At 39.3% G+C, this 15,686-nt stretch overlaps 1 long non-coding RNA gene across 1 annotated transcript; it reads right to left on the reverse strand.

The window, feature by feature from the left end:
* Positions 1-9,625: 9,625 nt before the first annotated feature.
* On the reverse strand, positions 9,626-12,711 carry LOC139743477 (uncharacterized). Its single transcript, XR_011711762.1, has 3 exons — positions 12,334-12,711; positions 10,637-10,725; positions 9,626-10,184 (listed from the first exon to the last, which is right to left on the reverse strand). It is a non-coding gene; the product is annotated as an uncharacterized lncRNA (long non-coding RNA).
* Between the last annotated feature and the right edge of the window lie 2,975 nt (positions 12,712-15,686).

A 15,686-nucleotide genomic window follows, 5' to 3' on the forward strand; every position in this document is an offset into this window, starting at 1 on the left:
GCAGACCTTCCCGTAATCACTGGTCGGTAGTTGATTGTCAGGAGAGGTGGTGAAATTTTTCCCAGATTTTGTATAAGTCTTTCTTAGTGTGTGGGTGTGTATGTGTGTGTTAAGTGAGGAGTTGTTCATGCATTCAGGTCTGTTGGATGTAGAGGTTTTTCCTGCACTGCTTGAAAAAAAAAACCACCTTTACTGGCATTGACATTTTACAGGAGAAGTTCTTTCCTCAAAGATATACGCAGATATTGATGTTTGCAAGGTTGGTCACATATTGCCAACTGCTTTTTTTTTTCCCATCAGCTTTCATTGGTTAGGGAGTGTATTCAATCATATTTTTCAAGATTTTCAGCTGGTGATTGGCAGTTGGTGTGCAGATTGTTTGATCTTCCACTTTCATTGCCTGCATCCAATTTTTCATTTTGAATGAAGGTATATTAAAAGGAAATGTTGGTGCTATACACCTGACAATGTTGGTCACATCAAGGAAATAAACTCTCTGATGCATTAAGAGGATTTTATAATGATGTATTTATGTGTTTACTGATATTTTGTTAAACAGATGTATTCCATGAGAAACAAATCAATTTCTTCATGAGTTGCCAGAATTACGTTCTGCCATTCTCTTGACCAGGTCGTGGCAACATTTGTATAATTTTTTTTTTCTTTAAATCCCAGGTAGGTAGACAGAGATGCTAGGTTCTCTGTTCGTGTACCCGTGTAAAAGGTAAACTTTTCAGGCAGACTTCCTCACACGCATTTATCTGTAGGAGACAGCTTGGCCATCTCCTGCCCTGAGCTCTGGGATTAATCCTACGTCACTGCCAAGGTGCTACAGAGGCAAAATACGCCCTAGCTGTTCGCAGTGGTCACGCCACCGGTGAAGTGAAACATAACTGAATCTTGAGGGGACAGCAGTGCGTGGTGTGTGTGTATATTTAGGGCGAGAGTTCAAGAGTTGAGACTCACCGCGGTGTTGACTGAGTGAGGTGGTTGTCGGAATTTCCCCCTGGATTTGTGTGTAGACGGTTTGCCAAGGTACACCAGGGCCTCCCCTCCAATAACCTAACAATGAAGATCAAATAAACGCACACATGCCCATTTCAAAACTTCCTCTCTCACCTGCAATGAATGGCATGGCTTTGAATGCCACAGAAGTCCCAAGGGTTTGTTCTCGACTTGGCTTTGTTTCGTTGGCTGCATACGCAGAGAAAAGTGTTGTGTGTTGTGGCCGACGGGGCGTGCTTGTTTCTTCCGTTGGGCATTTTGTTCAGGGAGAAGTAACCATGAAACAATCGAAAGCTATTGATTGATTGACTGATTGACAGATTGGTAAATGTCAAGCTATGATCATTCTGGGAAATATTATGATCACTAATGACTCAGATTATGAACTGAGACATCCAGCCATCTCTACAAAACTGCAATAGAAGAGATATCATGTCATATCACACACATTGAATGCATGTTCTCCCTACTGAAGTTTGTTCTGTTTATTATCCTCTTGATAGATACAAATTTGAATAAATGTAGCACTAGCAGGTAATGTATATAATACTGCCATGCCCTGAGAAATCAAAGAAATCTCAAACATTATTTCAGTTTGTTGGCTGGGCTAAAAAGAAATCAAAGAGACAGACTTATATATGCTGATGATACCACTATGCTCCATTTTCTGCACCCATTTATATTTTCTGATTCTTATTTCCCCAAATTTTGTCTGGCTTGGGAGAGCAGTGAAGTAGTTTTCAACTCCAATTTCGCACAAACAACATATTTCTCTGCTGTCTCATCGTTCTCATCCCTCTTGTCAGTCTAGCCTCCAATTATTTGCTCAAGATGCAGGAAATGTAAAACGTGGCACATAAACAGCTCAATTTCTTGCTTGAGCAGAAAGACCACTGACAAGCCTTTTTTCCCCCCTCCATCCTTTTCATGTGTTCACAATGAGTTTGGGTCTGTCGTGATGGGAGTTTTGGGGCAAATCCTTTCACACCCGCACTACGAATTTTCGTGTTTATTAGCCGCGTGAATAGGTCATATATCTCATGCTTGTTACAATCTGGTAGTAATCTGGGAATTCTTGTGTGGTGTTGTCACTAGGGACCAATACTGGGGCAATCTTTTGTACCTGGAGTGAAAGTTTTCAATCCACTTTTAACTAATGGAATCTGAGATTCTCTTTGTAGGTGCTGTTTTCCTGGTAGTGAAAACATTTTTTATTCATGAGTAGGGAAGTTTTGGGCAAGGAATAGAGGGTTTAAAGAAACTTGTCACTTTTATTTGCACCCCTGTATTGGGCTAACTTTATTTCAATATAACTGCAGACTGACAGAGGACAGGAAACTATATAATAGTGCCAACAAAGAAACCAATCTCATACTCATTGAAATGTGTTCTCATTGGGGTGTCCCAGGGGTAATAAACAAGACTTAATTCTATTATGTCCAGACCCCTGTAGAGAGTGGTATTTGGCATACCAGGGGTGTTAAAGGAAAAAAAAAAGATGTACAGAGTACATCACTTCCATCCCAATTATCACCTGCTTAGAGACAGGCTCTGGACTAAATTGTGGACGGGACTTTGGTAGACTACGGTGGTAGGGGAATCAGTGGTGGTCGTGGTGACAACGTCATCTTATGCTGAAATGGCAACTAGTGGACATCTCTCTATACTCGCTTCACCAAGTCAGCCTACAATAGTTTATTTCTCTGACAGGAAAGGGTTAATTAAGATGCAAAACTTTATCCTCACAAGCACCTGTCAGCTAGTGTGGTCATATGCAGTCTCAGTGAACTTGATTGTGACCATGCGATGTAATTCACTTGTCATCCCATCAAAGTGGTGTGACTGGAGATCAACTTCTATACTTGGAGAGAGGTGCATTCTTCACTATGGCAATGCTGTTGGCATGAAGAGGAAGGCTGCCTTCTGCAATATCATGCATTTTCCTATGCTATGTGTCATCACATTCATGCCTAAGTGATAGATTAAGCCCATTGAGGCCCATAATATGCCACTAAGGATCTCTGATCATCAGTGAATGGCAGGGTCGTCGGGTAATTTGGAAAGATATGCTGAGGGGTTACAGTTCCGTCTCATTCAGGCATACATCTCCCTGCATAATAGCTGGAGGGGGGGGGGAGCTCAGATGAGCAACATTGCCTGCTACATTCCTGGTGAGATTATGTTTATTCCTGATCTACCACGTTTCTCCCCTGTCCGACCATCAATCTTGACTATAGCTTCACAGTGCCCCATCTTTTATGGTCCAATTTTTCATCTTTTGTGCAAGCGGTATTTCTCCTACATTCCCGTCCAAAAGAGAGCATGCGGTATAGAAGTAGGGCCTAGCCCTCTGGGCTTGTTTGCCTTGCGAAAGAGATGCCATTGTGTGTTCCATTTGTTGGGATGAATTCTAAAAGTTCATGTACATGAAAAATCCTGCTAGAAATGTTTTGACACCGGCTTGTTGTGTGATATGAAGCCGAAAATGCAAGAATCAAATGCCATTCTTTGGTTCCTCTGCGTACCTGCATTTTTGGTTATGAATTGTGTGAAAAAGGTATTTGTCAGGTATAAAAATGTTGAAAATTTGTTCGATTGAAAACTCACCTGTTGTGCTTTTGACAGGAGCATTGGGTAGTCTTGGGCGTACAGACTAATGCATGAAAACCAACGAAAAATAATTATCTTTTTAACAAATGCATTTGTCACCCTGGAGTATTTGACAAGGAGAAGGTCATATTCACTGCCCTGCTGTAATGTTTGGCTGCATTTTGCTGCAGCCCTCATCTTGAACTTTCATGGCATTTCGATATACTTTATGACATCCTTAGAATTGCAGCTGAGTGATGACCAAATTGACATTTCTCGTAACAACACATGCCCTTGCATGATTTTGTGGTCTTGATCACTTTCAAATTCTAATGGTTTGATAACCTGACATTTCTTTCTCCCATGCACACATCACTGTTGCATCTGAGGAAAATGTGCTTTGGTGCTACCTTAACCATCCTTATGTTCCCTATGCACATGACCTATGTTATGGTACCTCACTCACGTACAATTCTACCTTACCTACCTAGCTTACCTGTCCTGATGTATTTGTTGCAGTGGCCATTTCTAGGGTTCAAACAACCCTGGTGACATACAGTCAATCAATCCCTTTGAGTAGGACAGGTGAGACCCGCCTACACCATGCGCTTGAGAGTGAGATGAGTACCAGTAGGTTTTTCACTTAGCCAGTCGATGAATGCATCAAGCATCGTAGGAGATGGCCGTGTCTCCGTGGAGGAAGATGCGCACATTCTTTAACTGGTCGCTTCCAGCATATGGTATCGGAAGGGCCATCTCTCTGCCATAGTGCCAACTGTTTATTGCTTTAAGTTGTTTACAGTTTGCAACTGTTTGGGTGTTTCACAGAGATTGCTATTTCATTCCTGCACCCAGGTTTAGTCAGAGTTCATCTGGATTCTTTCCATCACTGTTTTCCCTTTGAGGTTAGGCACACATGCCTTATAGATCTGCTAAAACTCTTTGCATGCCTTCCACCAACCAGATCAAGATGTTCTCATGGTATTTCTGCTTGGGAGAAGGAAACATTCCTTTCAAATTTAGTTACCCAGTCATGTGGTCTCCTCACAGACCAATCATTGTTTGTCGAAACATGGCTGTCCTGCAGATTATCTGATGTGTGAACAGTCTGTTCTGTAAATTAAGTATGTGTTCAAGTTATGTTTGTCCTGTGTCAGAGCAATGTATGATAATGGGTAATGAGGAAAAATATCAGCCAATAAAAGTCCGATAGACTTTAAAACAATCTCCAGGTTGACAGCTGTGTTGACGTATTTGATATATTACAGTTTTATAGGGCAATGATCCTGAATGTGAATGTGAAAAGTTATCAAACATGTTTATAATAGATGGCTAAAAAGCAGAAGCAGATATGGTGTGATATATATTCTGCAGTGTGGAAAATTTGGTAAACCATCCATTTTTATCACTTCATGTGCTGTGACCATGGGGAAACAACAAACAAGCGGCAGAGACTATGCATCTTGATATGATGAAAAGTGGGCATTTAAAAACTACAAAATGAAGAAAGAAACCTCAGGCATTGGCCTAAAGATAGTTCCTCGAGCCGACGACTCTGAATGTAATGTGTAGTTGTGCCTTGCCAGCACTATTTGAGAAAGGTGAGTGTTTGTCTCGCCACTTGATCTTGTTTGCTTCTGATCAGCGTGATTCTTGTCTTCTCCCATTCCTGCCCCAGCAGTCTTCCCAGTGATGGGTGTGGCACTCCTTACCGCCCCACCCCCATTCATACTGGTCCTATCTTTTCTGCTCAATGGCACTGTGTAACAGCATTGCCAGTTTTAGAAATCTCAGCCCGGTTGTATTGTGATACGTGTAGGCCTACATGCTAACAGAGTCTGTGATGTTGTGTAAATATAGAACTATGATAAAGATAGGATTTGAAATAAGAGCTGAATACTTCTAAAACAGGAAAACTCTATGGCCCGAATTCACGAAGGTGGTACAAATGAAACCATGGTTTAAACCATGGACAAAAACCATGGAGCGCCAAGTGTCGCACGAAATATTTCGTTACGAAATTGGTCCTTTCGTCGACAAAATAACCATTTCGTTAACGAAATTATCATTTCATGGACGAAATGTTCATTTAGTTACAAAATGTTGTCATTTCGTTACAAAATAATCATTTCATCGACGAAATGACTGATTTCGTAACGAAATATTCCATGCGACACTTGGCGCTCCATGGTTTTTGTCCATGGTTTAAAGATGTTAAACCATGATTTCATTTGTACCACCTTCGTGAATTCGGGCCTATGAGTGATCAAGTATACCACACTCAGTATTTCCCATCGACAGCAGTGCTAGAATAAACTGATCAGAAAACAGTTTGTTAGCACAGTTATATTTGTTATAGATCTCTTGACACTGACAGCAATTCTCAAAACTGTTGTATGCTGGAGTGTTTTTTATGTCATTTATGTGAACATCAACATATAGCTCAGTCAGGAAATGTTGAAAATTTCTGAAGTTGAGCTGCCTTAATATTAAACCAGTGTCTCCTCACTCCTTATCTATACTAGCATGCCCTGTAAGTCAGTCAGCACAGGTATTTTCCCAAATGATCTGTCAATGAATAAAGATTATTCACTAGTGAATAAAAATTATTCACTCGTAATAGACCGTAGCGTATCACAATATAATTTGGGACTGACATATTGATACACATGTGATTTTTGGAGGAAAGTAATGTCTCAAGAATATTGTGTGTTTGTTTGTTTGTTTGTTAGTAGGGTTTGTTTTGTAAGATGGAGGGGTAGAGAAGGAGGCAGTGAGAATTACATGCATGCCTCTGAAAGAGCTTGGCAAATGAATGCCAAGTTTCTGGGTGGCTACAAACAATCCTATACACAAAGATGATCATCTGAAATATAGTACCATTTTTGTTGAGGGTATGGATGCTGAGGAGATGACCTTGATGATGACCTCTGATGAATGACGAAGGTATCTTTGAAATAGGTAAAAATCAAAACTTTTAGTGCAAAATTTATATTGTCAGCATAGGCCTAATTGACAAAAAGATTGATACAGAAAGAAAAAATGACCATGGAAGATTCTTGATTTATGCCAGTATTGACAGGTTAAAATAAAAGGTTTAGCTGCATTTGAGATAAACCCTATGAAGAAGATTACTTAGTACTTTTAATTTGCATTGGCTCTGGGATTTATTTTTTGTTAGAGGCTTGTGTAGTCTGTTACCCAATGCAAAACATACATGATGTGTAACATTCAGTTGTATATGACACTGAAATCTAGTTCTGAGGCTTCATCGTGTGTGGTTGATTCATTCCATCCAGATTGAATTTCCAATAGTTTTTGAAAGTAAAATACTTTTTTTTTGTCAGATGCATTTTGTGCAGCAGGAAGAGGTAGACAAAGAGGGTGAGCCGCCCTCAAACCCCAAAAACAACACAAAAGGACACAAAACAACAAACAGATGGCATGATTGAGAAACTGAGCTGAAATTTTTAATTCCACCAGAGCATCTGTGTGAATGAGATATTCCAGAGGTAAAAGCCGGGTAGGTTAACTGTTCCCCTAAATATTAACCAGCAGTTTGCTTGTTTAAAGTGATTTTATTTGCAAATTATTAAATGTGTGTGTGTGGTTTTTTTTTTCTTCATTGGCACACAGCATAACCACCTGTGAGCCCTTATGTGGCCGCCACAAACGTTTATTTGTCCAGCAAACTTTAAAAAGATTCAGGGTCATTGACCCAGTATTATGGTTGTGATGAAGCATTTATTACCTCTTGTAGGAGCTCTTTTTGTCTCCAGAGGTTTCATTCTCTTTAGGCATAAAGTTTGTCTGATTTTTTTTTCAAAACATTTTGGTAGGGTTTGTCTTACAACTGACAAGAACTACCGTAAATTTTTGTCTTGATGTGCATAGATAGGATTACCGAATACAGTTGGTCATGCTCATAATAATCAAATTCTACCATATGTTTGAGTGGGTTTGTGAAAATATTTGAATGCTACTGATTTTTTTTTTGATATTTAGTGTGCAAATGAGAATTATGTTAATTGTTTGTTTGTGTGATGTCTGTGTGTGTGTGTGGGTTTATGGGGGGGGTGTGGTCCACATGAATTAGGATATACTGGACTTGGTGTAAAGTTTCACTGGAAACAAAATTATGCAGATTTTCATCACTATATGAGCACAGGGGCTTCTAACAACTCTTCTGTTTTACTCCATGTAAGAAATGTGCTGCTTGGTAAAAAACAAATATCTAATCTACTAGAAAACTACAGTACATAAGGTAAGCCAAGAATAAAAACTGAATTTCACGTTACATTGATGTATTAAGAAGTGGTGATCTGAAAGTTAAAAAGATGTGCAGTCTGAAAATCATCTGAGGATTGATGTAGCACAGCAAAATTTTGTTCCATTGTACCTACAGGTCATTACAGACGCTGACAACACACATCCGTATAGATATGCTAAAGAGAAATTTAGTGAACAGTTCCCAGTAGTGATAAGAGTGGATTCTCCTGAGCTGACAGCTCAGAGGAGCTCTGTATCAGTGGCAGCTCGGGGAGCGAGAGTTTAGCTAACCTTCCTAGCGGGGGTCAGGTTTGGTCACTCTGACCGCTTTTAGGGTCATCTTGCCATCCTGGGAGGGCTCTAATGGACCTGGAATGTCAGGTGAAAGTCTGGCAGGACAGTGAGGGTAATCATTGTGCCAGAGAAGGAGGAGAAGAGATGGGGGGGGGGGGGGATGTGCTGCCTCGGATTGTCAATAGGGAAATTTCGCTACACGACACAAGAGGACGCGGAAACAATCAGCTGTGATGATACCCGCGCTCACACTCTCATCCCCATGCATTTCTAAGCAGTTTTGCTTTTCTGTGGGGACGGAGCCGTAGCGACAAGATCGCTGACTGGCTGGCTGCTCAATCATGCACAACATCGGGACTGGATGCTATTTTGGCCGAGAACTGTTGTCGTTTTCCCCAGAACACAAGGTTTTGTTTTTTTTATTTTCCCCCTCGTTTGTGCACAGATGTCTCACAGAAATTTTGTTATTGGTTAATAATTTATGAACTGTAGCTATTTTTCTTTCCAAGTCAGTGTAGATAGATTAGTGCAGCACAACTACAATGTATCATTTTTTTTCTGTTAGTTTTCATTTCCCCCCCAAAAGAAATTTTTTAAAGGTTTGTGGTTATCAGTAGGCATTTTAGGTGATTTTTCAAAATGATATAAGGCCAGGAAAAATTAGTGTAGAATGAAAGCCCTACTCTTCCCATTCACAAATCTTTTTGAATTTTTCAAATCGGTCAAGCGGTTGCAAAGATATAGGCGTTTTAATGTCACAAGACATGCCCATTTTTCAACCCGGGGTCAAAGGTCAATCTTTTGTTTTACTTTGTTTTAACAATGGCACCGCCTGAGCATGTACACAGACAACTAAATTGCCTATAATTCCTTTACTGTTTGAAGTATGACAATGAAACTTGCAGGATATGATGATGATAGATTGTGTCACAATTTTGCACTGTTTTTAAAGAAATATGATTCATATTTTGAAAATTATGGATATTAATATTCATAAAAATGCATATAAATACTTGTAACAGAGTGATGAATCACAGTAACTCAACAAAATTTGCAGGATAGCTTTGTAGAATATTTTCCCACAAGTCTACAATAATTTTTTCATGAACATTACATTAAAAATATTAATATCAATATTAAAAAGTAAAATATAATGTATGTTAATTGGTAATAGTTAACAATACCAGGAAAAAAATGCAGATTTGCTAAATGACATGTTTTGCCAGAATCCTGTCAGAAGGCCACATTAATATTATTCATACAAATATGAATACTGATATTCAGATGAAGATATGAATATTAATACTCATATTGGTCCATATATTTCTGGCCATAAATGTTCACAATATCTGGGTGAAAGTTGCCTTTCATCTTCATATCACTTTCTGCCACAACTCTGCAATAGTATCAAATTCATATTTTTCATTTTTTGACAAATATGAATATCAATACTATACACACACACACACACACACACACACACACACAATCACACAATTCATGGCACACATACATCTTTTGCAGTTCGCAGGTATAGAAACAAAGCACTACAAAACGCAAGTTCAATAAATCGTTGAGAAATGTATAGATGTATTCTGCCATGTGATTTCAAATTCACTTTATGTTCACTCTACTGGAGTTGCCTTCAAAGAAATACAGAGCAAAAACCTATATCAAGTCTCAGTCAGGTTTTAAATTTTGGGTTTGAAAAATGCATACTGATGCAGTACTGGGAACACATGGATAATCAGCACTATCCAAACATTATAACAGTTCCACTTACATAACACATGTGGAAGCACACATTAAGTGTGAAAAACATGTGTGACTTATATGTTATATATGACATCAAACACCAATGATCGGCCTCTATCAGGGAGCTGAATGTGAGTGGGGCAGCGATGAGCCTGCAGAGGATTCTTCTAGCAGCTGACTTGGCTGGACGGCAGAAAGGTTTGTTGGGCCTGTTACATGTCGTTGAGAGGATCCACTTCCAGCTTGGCCAGAGGGAAACACAGAGTCATGTTCTGTTATAAAGAAGTATGATAAATATTTGATTACTTTACATTGATTTTATTAGATTAAAAAAATAGTTCAGAGTCCTGGCTACATGTACAGTAATCACAGATTAACAATCTGTTTTGCAAAACGTTATCCAGATTATGAATTTATAAAGCCTGTGAAAATCTTGAGGCAAAATTTTAACAAATTTCTTAAACAAAAAAACAACAACAACATATATAGAATTGCAGTCTGTAAAGTTCAAGTTTGAAGTGTCACAATTTTAGGATAAGACCTTGCTTATTTGTCTCGCCCTCACTGGCCTCAGATTGTGTGTGCATGCATGTACGTACATGTTCACATGAAAAACCAGAAATCTAAAAATAATAATAAAAATAAAATAAAATAAATGAGTCACAATTTTGGGGGTTAAAGATGGATATATATAACATAAGGAATGAACTTAAATTTTTCTAACCTGAACTTGGATTTTGTTTGCTGGCTACACCACTGCAGTCACCTTCAACATCCATGACAATAAGAAGGCACACATACCCGCCCAGTCACCTGAAAATAAAGTCATAATCAAACTGACATGAATTACTCTAAGAATATGAAGATTGAAGGCTTCAGGCTACTCTGTAGGAAATACTAATGAATTGACAGTCAAGCGCTTAGTGTCTCATATAATCATCATCACTAGTCTGATCAATCTTGGTTCTTCTTCAAGCACACTGTCTAAATATCGAGCCAAGACTCATGAATGTTTCTGCTCAAAACTTGAGTTGAAACAAAACACTAAATATCAATTTATCAGTCACAGAAAATTAAATGTAAATGGTGTAATTTCTGCTTTTTATATTTACGTAGGTTGACGTTAGTGACATAGCTAGGCCTAGTGCCCTCTTTATTAGCACGAGCAGCACTAAGTGCTGATATTTGTCATACACTTAAAAAATTATGGTAATTTCCCCTTCCTCCCAGCTCAGTGGTGTTCAGTACGAAGAATCAGAGAATGAATTCTGTAATTACGTAAAATACTTCACAGTACTTTTACTCCTGTAATTTCACAAAATATAACTATACTTGGAATACCAGGTTACAAGTAAACTATTGTACTGAAGTTTGAATTGTAGAAACTGAAGAAATTTTCAAAAAATTCTTGCAAGTTGCAAAGAAGTCTTTTCAAGTTGCTACTGTCTGTAAGTAACTCTAGCCCGACCAGACGCTAAAAAAAAAATCATCGGTGTTTAATACTCCGGCCTCCAATCTGACTTGTATACTAGTACTGTAACTCAATCTGTCAAATGTTCATAGTTTTTAGGTCGTCCAGAGGGAATATTTGAGAGAGACACTTCATAACAACTAGGGATTTTGAAAGTTGCTGTCAAAATAATCCGATCGAATTTCGATCGAAGTACGAAGTGGAACAAAGCCTGCTCTGCTCTGCAGGTCAGGTGTACACAGTACAGTAGCTCACATACATAACGTGTACTGTAGTATTGGCAAGTCAGTGTGCACGATCGTGACCACTACATTGATCAAAACATACGGTCGGTAACAAAAACCTGATCATAAATCTGACATTCAAACTCGAAATTTTCGTGAAGGATAGTATAAACTAAATATGGAAACAAATTAAGTCACTCTTGGGGGGTCGTGCCACAAGGGATTTTGATTAAAACATCGTCGATTCCTTCGACGTACCAACAGCAAGGGTTATCACACATCGCATTTGTTGTTTACCGTACTTGTTTACGACACATACCAAACGGAACGATCCATTCGCCATGCAGGTAAATCAACAGAATGAGGTAACTGAAAATGCAAACTTTGCCACAATGATGACCGGATATTTAATCGATTGGCATTAAGATTACTCTTCACTATTAATAAAAATGATCAGCAGGCCAGCATCGTCTTTTACAAAGCTATAAAAAGACCACACACACAAACATCGCAACACTACGATACCTGTCCATAATGGATCGTTCACGTAAACAAATCACTGCTCGACATGCTCTCAGCTGTCGACAGCTGCGTGATTGCAGTAAAAACTCGCTTGGAAATTGAACGGACAGTGCTGCCTAAAAATCACTCTAGCATCAAAATGAAATCATTTTTCACCATGAAACTTCACATAAAGTATCTTGAAACATGATATTATCTACTTACGTGTGAAATGGACGGATCTTGGCGCATCTGGATAATGAAATCTTCGAGCAAACTTTTCTTTTAGCTCAGACGTCATGAAGCTTCACGATAGGTGATCCATTTCACATATCATCGGAATTGTCAATGTTTACTCTGTCTGTTCGGATACTTTCGGAAATTCATCGACCAATCACATTGATGCTACGACCCTCGGAAGTTAGCGAGGTATTCCGAGCAATTTCGGAGAGTTTCTGAAAAGACGGTGCCGTCGACCCAAAACTCTTCTCGGCAGCGCTGCACACGCAAACCCTATGGAGTGACCTTCACGCCCCATAGACTCAGTGTGGGGCAGCGGAGCGGTTGAAAAAAAGTGTCACGTGACTGAAAGGCCTATTATCAGGCCATCAGTACCTCATTTACTTTGCGTATGTACTCACTTCTTCCAGTTTGTGAAGACTTGAAACTTTGATTTGGCGAGCTTCTGTTCGGTGCCATATTAGTGAATGGACTTTTTATCTCCTTTTTTTAAAGGCTACCTTTAACATGATTGTTGACTTACACTTTAAATGTGAGATGACAATGTCAGACCATCAAAATAGTAAAAACGTAACTTTTAATGCATATGGACCTTCACTTCCCTCACATCGTACTAGTGAAGTTTCAGTTTTATTTTCACAAAGATGCAAAGTGTATCATATAGGGGGCAGTGATCTGATTTTACCTGTGGCAAACCTTGCGTATTCAACTTGCCATGACATTCGGGGTGGGGGAAGGGGGATATCCTGTGGAGGTGGGGTAGGGAGAGATATCTATTCATTTATTTGAAATATACCATATCTGGTATACAAGGCTAACATCCAGCTTTGAATTGATACTGTTGAAGCCGCATTGCATTGACTCAACTCTCAGATACTAGCTAGCTCAAGGCAGGCCGGAGGAGGAGGACTGACTATAAGACCATCAGAGGCCCAATTCTCCTGGGCAATCAGACCAAGTTGCAATTCTTGTGCAGGCTTAGAAAAAAAAAAAGGAAAGGCTTCTCCTCTCTCTCTCTCTTCCAGAGAAAGCAGTGTACACTGGCTGTTAACAAGCACAGGCGATGAAAAGTGTGCTTTGTTGCTTGGGCTGGGTCAAGTTTGGTGGTAATAGCTTGTCCCCTGTCAACACCAATGATATGATTTATGCCACCTGCACACACCCATTTCAGTCCGATTCTCTGGTCCCTTCAAACTAGCCATACATCACTATAGACAAGCCATGGTAGTCTGGCTTCAGACTTTTCATTTTTTTTTCTGTTTTAATCTTCTCTAAGAAGGCAACCGGAGTTCTTGTTTTCCCCACTATGAAGGAGATGACCGCATTATTAATCATTATTATGCCATGTGATTTTGTCAGGTTAATATTGCATGCCATTCATCACATTATAATAATTTCCCCCAATTAATAACCACTTCATATCACTTTTACCTTAAAGATGAACCAAAAAGTTTAAAGTTTATTTTACTTATTCTCATGTTGGTTCATGAAGAGAAGCATTTGCAGAGAAATTGAGAGACTCACTTGGCACAACATCAAGTTTTCAAATAACCATTAGTATTCTATAGGCAGGGATGTATTCACAAACTTTATTTGAACATTTGTGTGGAGACATAAAGTAAAGGGCATAAATTACTGTTGATTCATCAGGTTTGAGTGTCTGTGAACCGCGGGGGGGGGGGGGGGGGGGGGGGGGGGCTGTCATACTATTCAAAGACACATGGAGGATGTTATCTTTCATCTCTGTGATAAAGTCCACAAAGTAGCAGCAAACGTGTACATGAGTTTATTTCAGTGTACAGGTTTTCTGAGTAAAGTTATTTGGCCACTTCTTCATAAATATGTGACTGTGCTTTTTTCTTTGTTATGATATTGATTGTTACAATTGCCTGAATTTACCAGTTCCATTTACTTGAAAATGATTGTCAGAGATGAAAATGAAATAAAGAATAATTTTGTGTGGTATGTGGTAATACATCAAGCTCAGTTTAATATTTGGCGTAAATCACTCCCATGAAGAAAGGCAAAAAGCTATGTTTAGTCATTGTTAATCACAGAAATGAATCAGTTTAGTATATATTTGCTTTTGGATCCAACAAGATTTACATTTTACCTTAAACAATTCTGGTACATACAGGCTGATAGGATGGACAGATAGCCAGACATATTGTAGGAGGCAAGGAACGATAGACAATGATGGAACAAAAGGGATGAAACCAGAGCGAAACATTGGCGTCACAAAGTGAGAGTGAATAGGAAGAAGGAGAAAAGTGGCCGGCTCAATCCGCTGTAACCCCAATTGTGTGCCTGGAGGGTTTCCCCCCATCCAGCGTAAAGAATGGGACTTTGTGTGGATGTAGACATGGATAGATAGAGGAAAGATGCAGAAGCCTAGATATGGGTTTAATCCACTGTGACCATGAGAGGCAGAGTAGCTGGAGATGTGTAGGAACTCTGTGTGAGAGAAAAAAGAAGAAGAATAAGAATTGATAGGAAGATAAAGATATAGAGACAGACAGACAGACAGACATGCAGACAGACAGATAGATAATTGCAAGCATATCTTTCTGTCACCCTTTGAATGGAAAAGAGAAATGTTAAAGAAAAATGGATAATTGGGGATATGATATGTGTGTGTGCTATGAAATGACAATGTAGAGGTGACTGCTGCACGAATATGTAGACACAAGACACGTATACGGCGCCGAAGTGTACTCCCAGAAACGCCCACCATAGACACCCAGCACTCAACAGCTTTTTAGCCATGTCCATGTTTTCACATTACATCCTGTCACAGAGGGATATCAAATGCATGATTTACTTTACTGTTCCTCAAGAACAAGGGTCTCGTCTGTGAATGGATAGTAGTGACATGGGCTGTGATGAGAGACGACCGTTCCCCACAGCCGGTCTCATGGTTTGATGCGCTCTGTAAATTGATTCTGAATGCAGTCTCAGAGATCTGGAATAGACATGTAAGTAGGTGTGCATACAAGTGATAGATTAATGCTTGACAGACAGAGAGATAAATACACATAAGCAGACTTTCAGGCTACACATGGAGGAGTGAGCCAACAGAGTGGACATTGAGGAGTGGATGACACATATACTACCACTGACAGAAAATGAGGCAAGAAGAAATATAGTGTAGGAACCACCACAATGATACAGAGGCTGGATGACAGAATTACGATACAAAACATAGCTTTGACATTTGAGAGAAATGAAGAAAACACACACACACACACACACACACAAAATAATAAAACAATGTTGAAGAAAGGTTTTAATATCATAGAGTATCAGGTGAGAGGAGAGATGGAAATAGAATAAAATGC

The sequence above is a fragment of the Diadema antillarum genome, unplaced genomic scaffold, assembly GCF_040938485.1.
Source record: "Diadema antillarum isolate AM-2024a unplaced genomic scaffold, OU_Dant_1.0 seq00001085_RagTag, whole genome shotgun sequence".
NCBI lineage: Eukaryota > Metazoa > Echinodermata > Echinoidea > Diadematoida > Diadematidae > Diadema > Diadema antillarum.